This window comes from Ochotona princeps, chromosome 14 (assembly GCF_030435755.1).
Source record: "Ochotona princeps isolate mOchPri1 chromosome 14, mOchPri1.hap1, whole genome shotgun sequence".
NCBI classification, from domain to species: Eukaryota; Metazoa; Chordata; class Mammalia; order Lagomorpha; family Ochotonidae; genus Ochotona; species Ochotona princeps.
The window spans coordinates 61,194,864-61,203,247 of NC_080845.1; the positions used below are offsets into that span (position 1 = coordinate 61,194,864).

Below are 8,384 nucleotides of genomic sequence, written 5' to 3' on the forward strand. Positions count from 1 at the left end.
CACTCTGACTAGGCTGCAGCTCCCACTAGGCTGGGCTGCAACACCCATTGGGTAGTGTAGAAGACAGGGCTGTAGGCAGAACTGACCCAGCAATTGCAACCACCAGCATGTGCATAGGGTGACAGTGGTGATGGACTGTGCCAGACCCTGTAGTGGCATTCACACACAAGAACCAGGTCTGGGATCACTTTAGATGAAGCTTCTTTGGGGATCCCCCAACTGAACGGCTGGCTGGTCTCAAAACTCCAATCATGAAGAGAAGTGCAGGTTCCATGGTTTGACCATGGAGTGCATGTGTCAAAGTTGAGCCTTCCCAATGGCTCAGATAGAGCAGTCACAACATATCCAGGTGCACATGGAGGATATGGTAGGCCATCAGAACCTGCAGAGGACACCTGATACCATAACAAATGGCAGAGGACAGAACAAATTGATCAACTAGCCCAGCCACGTGTTGGCAGTGAAAATCTGGGTAAACAAATACTCTAAGGTGGACTATGTGAGCCAATGGATTCTGGAGAGATGTCATCATGCTAGAATGGTGAGATGGGCAGCAATTCAGAACAGTGGAACTACCAAAACCACCTGAGCAGTGTTCTTGGAGCATGCTCTACGTTGGGGACCCTGGGATGGTTGGGAAGCTGGGTGGGCTTCTCTTTTTATTTCCCCACTTGCCCCAGATACAGAAAAGAGAGAGAGAGAGAGAGAGACTGTGAAAACAATGGTCTTACCTACATTCCTGTCGCCCTTGACCCTTTGTGCCCTAATCAACTATGTAAAGATTATCAAAAGTAAATAATAATTTTTAAAAAGGAAAAAAATGTATCCTGCCATATACATATCTACTTCCAGATCAAAAATGGACTCCCAATGAAACTGCTGCACTAGCAGGGAGCTGGATTGGAAACCAAACACCCAGATCAAATGCTTTTGAGGACTTTCTATGGTCTGCAGGCTGGATGTTCCCCACCCCTGTCTTAGATATGGGTCCTTTATCTGATATCTGCTCTAAGATATATTTTCTCAGACTGTAGATTGTGTTCCCTTATTCTTTTGGGGGGAGGTGCAAATAATTTTTAATTGGTTATCTTTTTTATATAAATACACTGAATAGCTAGGCAATGCTGCCTACGTTGGATGCAATCCTGGGCCACAAGTCTGCACACTCCTTTGCAACTGGTCCAGTGATGGCAGAACTTTTCATCTCGCCTTTATTGTTTACTATGACTCCTGCATTATCTTTAAAATAAAGAAACACACCATCTTTTCTTCTATATGACTTTCGTTGTCGAATTACCACTGCTGGATGTACCTTCTCCCGCAGCTCTGGCTTGCCCTTCTTGACTGTGGCCGTCACCATGTCCCCAACGGCGGCGGCAGGGAGCCTGTTCAGCCGTCCCTTGATCCCCTTCACGGAGATGATGTAGAGGTTATTGGCTCCTGTGGGAACGGACAGTCATCCTTTGCACCAGGCCAGGCAGCTACCGCGCCGTTGTCACACCACCAACTGAATCCGGACGGTACAGCACACTGCCGCTTCACCCATGAGCGGTGTCACTTGCTCTGCCCCTTCCAGACAGCTCACTGGGTCACTCGCAGCCCCAGCGAGTGCTTTGAAAGGGGTGGTGTGCCCTTATTCTTAACATGTCTGTTTCCATAACAAAGTGTGTTTCTCAAATTTTGAAAATTCCTACACTATCACTTTTTGCTGCCTGTGGTGTAAAGTTCAAGTAACTTCAAGCATCCTCCAGCTGTAGGCAGCTGCCTAGGTGGCCTTGCAACTAGGTAAATGTTACACTGCTGGGCGTAAAACAGCTAAGAGCTGGCAGGCATTCTGGGCCTGGCTAATGTCAAATTTGTGTTAACCATGCCAGTGTGCCAGTACAGTTGCTTATCCTATAAAAAAAAAAAAAAAAGCAGGAGCATTAGTGCAATAACCTAGTGGCTAAATTCCCACCTTCCATGTGTTAGGATCCCTTATAGCTGTCAGTTCTTATCCTGGTTACTCCACTTCCCATCCAGCTTCTTTCTTGTGGCCTGGAAAAGCAGTGGAGGACGGCCCAAAGTCTTGGAACCCTGAACCCACATGGGAGACTTGGAAGAGGCTCCTGGCTTCAGATCAGCTTAGCTCCCAGCCATTGTGGCTACTTGGAGAGTGAACCAGCAGATGGAAGATATTTCTCTCTGTCTCTCCTCTCTGTAAATCTAATGTTAAAATAAAAATAAGTAAATCTTTTAAAAGGATATGTGGGAGGCAGATACCAGCATGCCTGCAGACAGGCTCTGGAAATCCATGCATGAGTGTGTAGGGGCCTCAGGCAGGCAGGCAGGCAGGCCCCCAGGGCAGCACAACATGCTGCTGGAGGACTGGACTTGGGGATCAGCACTGTTGAGAACATGGGGGGCTGTGAATTGCTCAGGCAAGAGGGACTTGGGATGTGTGGGAGGGAAGACTGCTGAGGAAAAACATGACAGGCAAGGAGTGACTTCTGGGGGATTTCCACCAAACAGGCTACTGCACTTGCAGGCAATGAGCGGGTTGAGACTAGGTGGTTTGGAGGAGGGAAACCAGAGGACCTTTTGGGGTCAAACCAAAACACCTGCGCATGTGGGAGACCTGAACTGGGATTGTTAGTATCAACCACTGCCTACTGGCACACATAAAAGCCATGACTGGGGTGGGGGGAACTGCCTGGCAGGGTTCTACCACAACACCTGCCAGGGAGTGCCTAGGCGGGGTGGACAGTGTTGGACTGGGTCATGACACTAACCAGCATGTGACAGAGCCAGGTCTGGGAATAGATTCTGTGGGGGATTTGTGGGCTCAGCCTTATGGGATTGCTATATCAACTGGTTTGTTCAAGGGCTGGGAGTGGGGACAGGCTGAGCTGGGCATGATCATGGAACTCAACAATACTCTTGGGTACTGGGTTTAAGAACAGGTTAAGCTGGTCCAGGCTGTAGCATCCACAGGCATACCCAAGAATGGATGTGGAACGGGATAGGCCACAATGCTTACCAGCACACACAAAGGTCAATACTGGGGACAGACTGCCAGATAAGGCATAGCACCCACTGGCATATGTGAGATCTGAGTCTAGGAGTGGGCCTGGGGTGGAAACTTGTGGGACTCCCCTCATGGGCTCCTGCTGGCGAACATGTAAGTCAGGGCTGGGTGTTGGTCAGGCTGGATAAGACTGCTCCACTTGTCAGCAGGTGTGTGGGTTGGCTCTGGCGGTGCAGACCAGGCAGGGCCAAATCAAACCACAACACACTAGCATGCATAGGAACGGGGATGGGGTACAGGCCACGATGGGCTAGGCTAGACTATCACATCTACTGATTTGCATGAAGCCAGGGATAGATGTAGATTAGACAGCGGTAGGCTGCAGCACCTAACAGCAAAAGTTGGGACTGGGGCCAGACCAGGCCAAGACAGGCTGTGGCAAAGACTAAGCCAGGTAATGGGATATGTCAGACTGGGTTGGAGCAACCACTGGCATGCATAAGATCTGTGGCTAGTGTAGACCTGGTCAAGGAGCTAAGGAAACACCCCAGCTGGGCCACAGTTCCCACTAGTGAGCGCAACAGCAAGAACAGGGATAACAAACTAGGTTGGACATTGCTGTAATATCCCTGGCATGTACCAAACTGGGCTAGGCTCTAGCACCCAATGGTACCTGCAGGAGTAGGGTAGGTGTAGGAGAGGCTGGGTTAGGTCTCTGCACCAACTCAACCATGTGAGAGCTGGGTCTGGGGGCGGATCAGGCATGGCTTGACTATAGCACCCAATAGTAAGAGGTCTGACTGTGGAGTGCATGTGTCAGAATTGCGCCTCCTCAGCTGCTGAAGCCTGTATAGTGGACAGCATGCCTAGTTGCGCATAGGGGACATGACAACTCCTTGAGGCCTGCAGAGGACTTACAGTGCCATGGCAGAGGATAGAGGGTAGAACGAATAGGACAGCTCTCCCAGACAAGCTTTGACACCAAGCATCCGGGCAAGTGGAGACTCTAAGGCAGACTATACCAGCCAACGGACCTTGGAAGGATTTCCTCAACCTTCAAGCAACAAAACCAACAGCATCTCAGAACTATCAAAACTACTTAAGCACTACCTTCAGAACATGCTCCACATCAGGGAGCTGGGATGACATCGATGGCTGTCCCATATCCCCAGGTACTGATGTGGTTGGGCTGCTGGGAACAGCCCTCTCCCTTCTCTACCCACTCTCCCCAGGTACAGGGAAAAAAGATTGGAAACAGTTGTCATCCACTTTCCCCCATTCCTCAACCCTCCCCACCTCAATCTATGGCCCACATGGGTATGCATCCTTCTCCACTACGTAAACATCATTAAAAATAAAATACATTTATTATTTTAGAAAGAAAAAATAATAATTTTTGGTGTAGCCTCCCACTGTAATGTGATTCTCATATACTTGTTGGAAAGATCACTGTGTTATGGGTTGAGTAAAACCCCTGCAAATGTTCAAATTCTGATGTCTTTTTTTTAAGATTTTATGTATTTTTTCTTGGAAAGGCAGATTTAGACTCTCAGTTTATGAATGAAGGGGAGGAGACTTCATCTCACTGTGTGGTATGGTGTGGAAGCCAGTGGGAGGTCTTTAGGTCATTGGGGCACGCCCTCAGAGAGTGGTTCTCAAGGGTTGATTTCTTGAGTTCAAGTTCTGCTGGGGCTACTCTCCATGTCCTGGCTCCCTGTATGCTCATTCCGCTTCACGACCATGACCAGGCTGCACAGACACCAGACTACGGTGTCATCAACACCTGAACTATAACCTCCACCTGTGATCTAAAATAAATCTCTCCCCTGCCACACACACACACAAAAATCCTCTTGGATATTTTAATTACAGTAATGAAAAGTAATGGTACAAAATATGTGGTTTGTGTTATTCACCATACCTGAGGACGTGAAGGAGCCTTTATCTTCTATACTTGCAGGTACAGAGGAGCCTTTAAAACTGGATTGCTCAAAAACCAAAGGATAAAGAAAGCTGAGAATGCTGAATGCTGTAAGCCGAACATTATGAGCAATCATGATGAAGACTCAGAAGATCAGAACACTGGCTGACGTGGAAGACAAAGGGCCATGCTGCTGAGAGCTCACGAAGAAATGAGAATCCAATTGGAAAGAACAGAGAATCAACCACGTTGTGTGGTGGCCAGGAACCTGTCTGTGTCCTATCCTGGGAGTGGAAGGAGCTGAGAACCACACATATTATATGGTGGCCAGGAACCTGTCTGTGTTCTTCCCTGAGAGTGGAAGGAACTGAGAACCACCCACGTTACATGGTGGCCAGGAACCTGTCTGTGTCCTGTCCTGGGAGTCTGTGGGAGGCTGAGCTTCAGCCTGGAGGACTGGGTTGTTTGGTTGAGGAGGATTCAAGGAAGCCAAGTATTCAGGCTGCAGCACGGGTGCTAACTGCTGTTCTTAGAAAGCTTGACTGTAAGAATCAGGAGCAAAAGTGAACAGAGGAAATCTTTAGAAATTTTGCAACTTGTCTAAAGAAGAAATGAAGAGAAAGCAGTGGGACACTGCAAGGAAGGGATGAAAATCCAACAAGGCCCAATTCTGGGGGCTTCATTCTTATTCCTAAATCATACCTCCTCTGGGGACGATTGGATGGAGGTGCCAAAGATGTCACACCTTGGCCACTCACAGCCAGATCAGAGTCCACCTGAGGAATGATCCAGCATGAAAGGAACAGAAATTAATCCTGCTGATGGCATTAGCTGTCCATGGTTAAGTCACATCTGGCATTTACCCACTTGGTGAATGCCTTCTTATAAAAGCCAGTAGTTTGCCTCTTCCTTCAGCTGGTTTGCATGGCCATTGCCTCTTGCAAATAAGACAGCCAAGTTTCATGTCTAGTCCAGTTTCCTTCACTGAAGAAAAAGACAAAATGGGACACCCAGGTTGTGAGTCCTGTATAATGGAAAGGTGGTATCAGTGGAAAGACAAAGGTATAACAGAGGAGGCCAGGACCACCCACTGTGGCTAACCAACTTAACTCATGGGCAGTCAAGTGTGTCCTATTGGGCATGGCACTGTAGCACAGTGAGTTAAGATGCCATTTGCAACATCAGCATCCCTTAGCACTGGCCTGTCTGCTATATTTCCAAGTCAGCTTCTGGCTTGTGTACCTGGCAAGGCAACCGACAACAACCCAAGTCAATGGGTCATTGTCATCCATGTGGAAGACCAACGTTGTGACAGATACAAGCAGCCACTGCTTCTTCGGGGCGTGGCCCTTGGCTCTGTCCAGCACCCCAGCCCTGCTGTCCTTCACAGCCTGAGTGCCGCTCATCATCCGGAGGCTCAGGCCTGGGGCTCCCTGTGATGGACTCAGAGAGTCTCTCTCCTCCTGGGCAACCTCCCTTCTAGGGCTTCTGGCAGCTCGGAAAGGACTCTGGGTGATGTTCAAGCCCTAGTGGCAGCTAAGCGTCTGACAAGCCCTTTGCACCATGAAATGGAGAAAATATAATTTATTTTCTCAACCCTCAAAGGTCCTTAGCTGAGACAAATCCCTGTTAACCAAAGGCAGATTAACATAACAAAAACAAGCAGGATTTGGTTGCTCTGATCCAGCTTGGCTTAGCCCCTTACCTGTCATGACCTTTGCCTTTGGATGTTTTAGCCTAGAATGACCCAGCCTACCTCAAGTCCCACTACTCGCTGGCAGGTGCTGGAACCTGGCCTGATGGGGTCCGTGCAGTAGGTGTGAATAACACGAAGGTGTGAAGAGAACAGCTCCCTGACTGGCAGGGCCCGGGGAGCTACCAGCTGCTGAGCAGGGCTAAGTGAATTCATCTCTGACCACCTTGACGCAGTTTTCACCCTCTTTCGCATGGGCACTCAACCACCCCACTAAGAATTTTGTATTGAGGCATTGTTTGCCCCTGTGAGATGGCTTTTACAACCAACATGAGCTTAAGAGTTAATGTTACTGATAATGTCTTGGTGAGTGGGCCTTTAACTGCGCACAGGAGTACAATTAAACCCATGCCATTTCTGGACACCTTGTTGTGTGCCTACCCATTGCCATGAAATCTGGCTCAGACATTTAGCATGCTTTCTGGGAAATGGCTTGATAAGAATTTTACAAACTAATGGAAATGAAGGGAGTATGGGTTAAAACTGCTAGGACAAAAAATAGAGCTACTGGGACCATAAAGGCTATCCTGTTACTGGGACCCTAAAAGTTATCTCGTTACTGTGACCCTAAAGGCTATCCTGTTACTGGGACCCCAAAGGCTATCCTGCTAAGGCAAAATTATAGTTACTGTGACCTTAAGGGTTAGCCTGTCCTTGCAACTCTTCAGAGCATAGAAAATGTAGTTGCTTTAGCTGCTTTCATAATTTCTAACTAGAGGAAATATAGGCTGATTTCACTAACATCACAAAGATATACTTTTGATTATTGTTTGATCACTTATGAGGTTGTAGAACCTGCAGTTGTAGAGGAACTTAATGTTTGGAACCTTTTGTCTTAGATCTTTGTTTTTTCTCTTTTGATGTATTTCTCCCATTAAGTGATGGATAAGTTGTAGAATAAGAATTGTAATAAGAGTGTATTACTGAATAAGATGTGTTGTCTACTGAGAAATTCTTGGCTGCAACGTTGGAATGGATAATACCCTGTCTTAAGGTGAAACAATTTGTAGAATTATCTTTGGAAACACTCACTTGTCAATTGTAGAATTGAAACATAAATGGAGTAAACTTGGCTCATTGCTAATTACAATTCTTTCCGCCGTTATAACTCTTGCTTTACTTGTTCAGTTAACAAACTGTGTGAGCTTGCTGACCTAATGGCCTTTAGTGCCAATGACCCGTAATCCCCATAGACCAAGGCTCCGGACTTACTAACCCATACATAATTCAAGGTAGGGGTCTGGTTGTCACAGGTGGCGCCTAGGTTAGAGCCCAGACCTGAGGAGAGCGGATGAAGACTGGAAAACCAAGATAAGCAAGGAATGTGGAATCCTTCCTCAATCATTTCTCAAGAAGTTATAAATTGTGCCCCCCCGGGAAGCTATGTCAAAATGCCCCTAAAAGAAAACCTTGTACTGCTTCTGTATAAATAAAGCGGACAGCTTTCTCGCAATGTCCACAATGATCAAGGAATCCTAGTGGTCCGTCTCTCCTTACTTTCTCTCTTCTTCTTTCTACGCCTATCTCACGCACCCTTCTCGAGCTTCGAACTCTCGGCTGGAGCTGGTCTCCGGCACTGGCCCTGCTCCGTCTGCTCCCATCCCAGACTCATGCAACCTGGTAGGTGTGAGCTGAGCTTGACCTGTGCTCTAGCTTGGTTTCTGCTCTTGCCAGTGAGGTAAAGTTGGCTCGGCCCTGCCCGG

At 47.8% G+C, this 8,384-nt stretch overlaps 1 non-coding gene across 1 annotated transcript; it reads right to left on the minus strand.

The window, feature by feature from the left end:
- Positions 1-1,490: 1,490 nt before the first annotated feature.
- Positions 1,491-1,624, minus strand: LOC118759945 (small nucleolar RNA SNORA21). Its single transcript, XR_004996483.2, has one exon. It is a non-coding gene; the product is annotated as a small nucleolar RNA SNORA21 (small nucleolar RNA).
- Between the last annotated feature and the right edge of the window lie 6,760 nt (positions 1,625-8,384).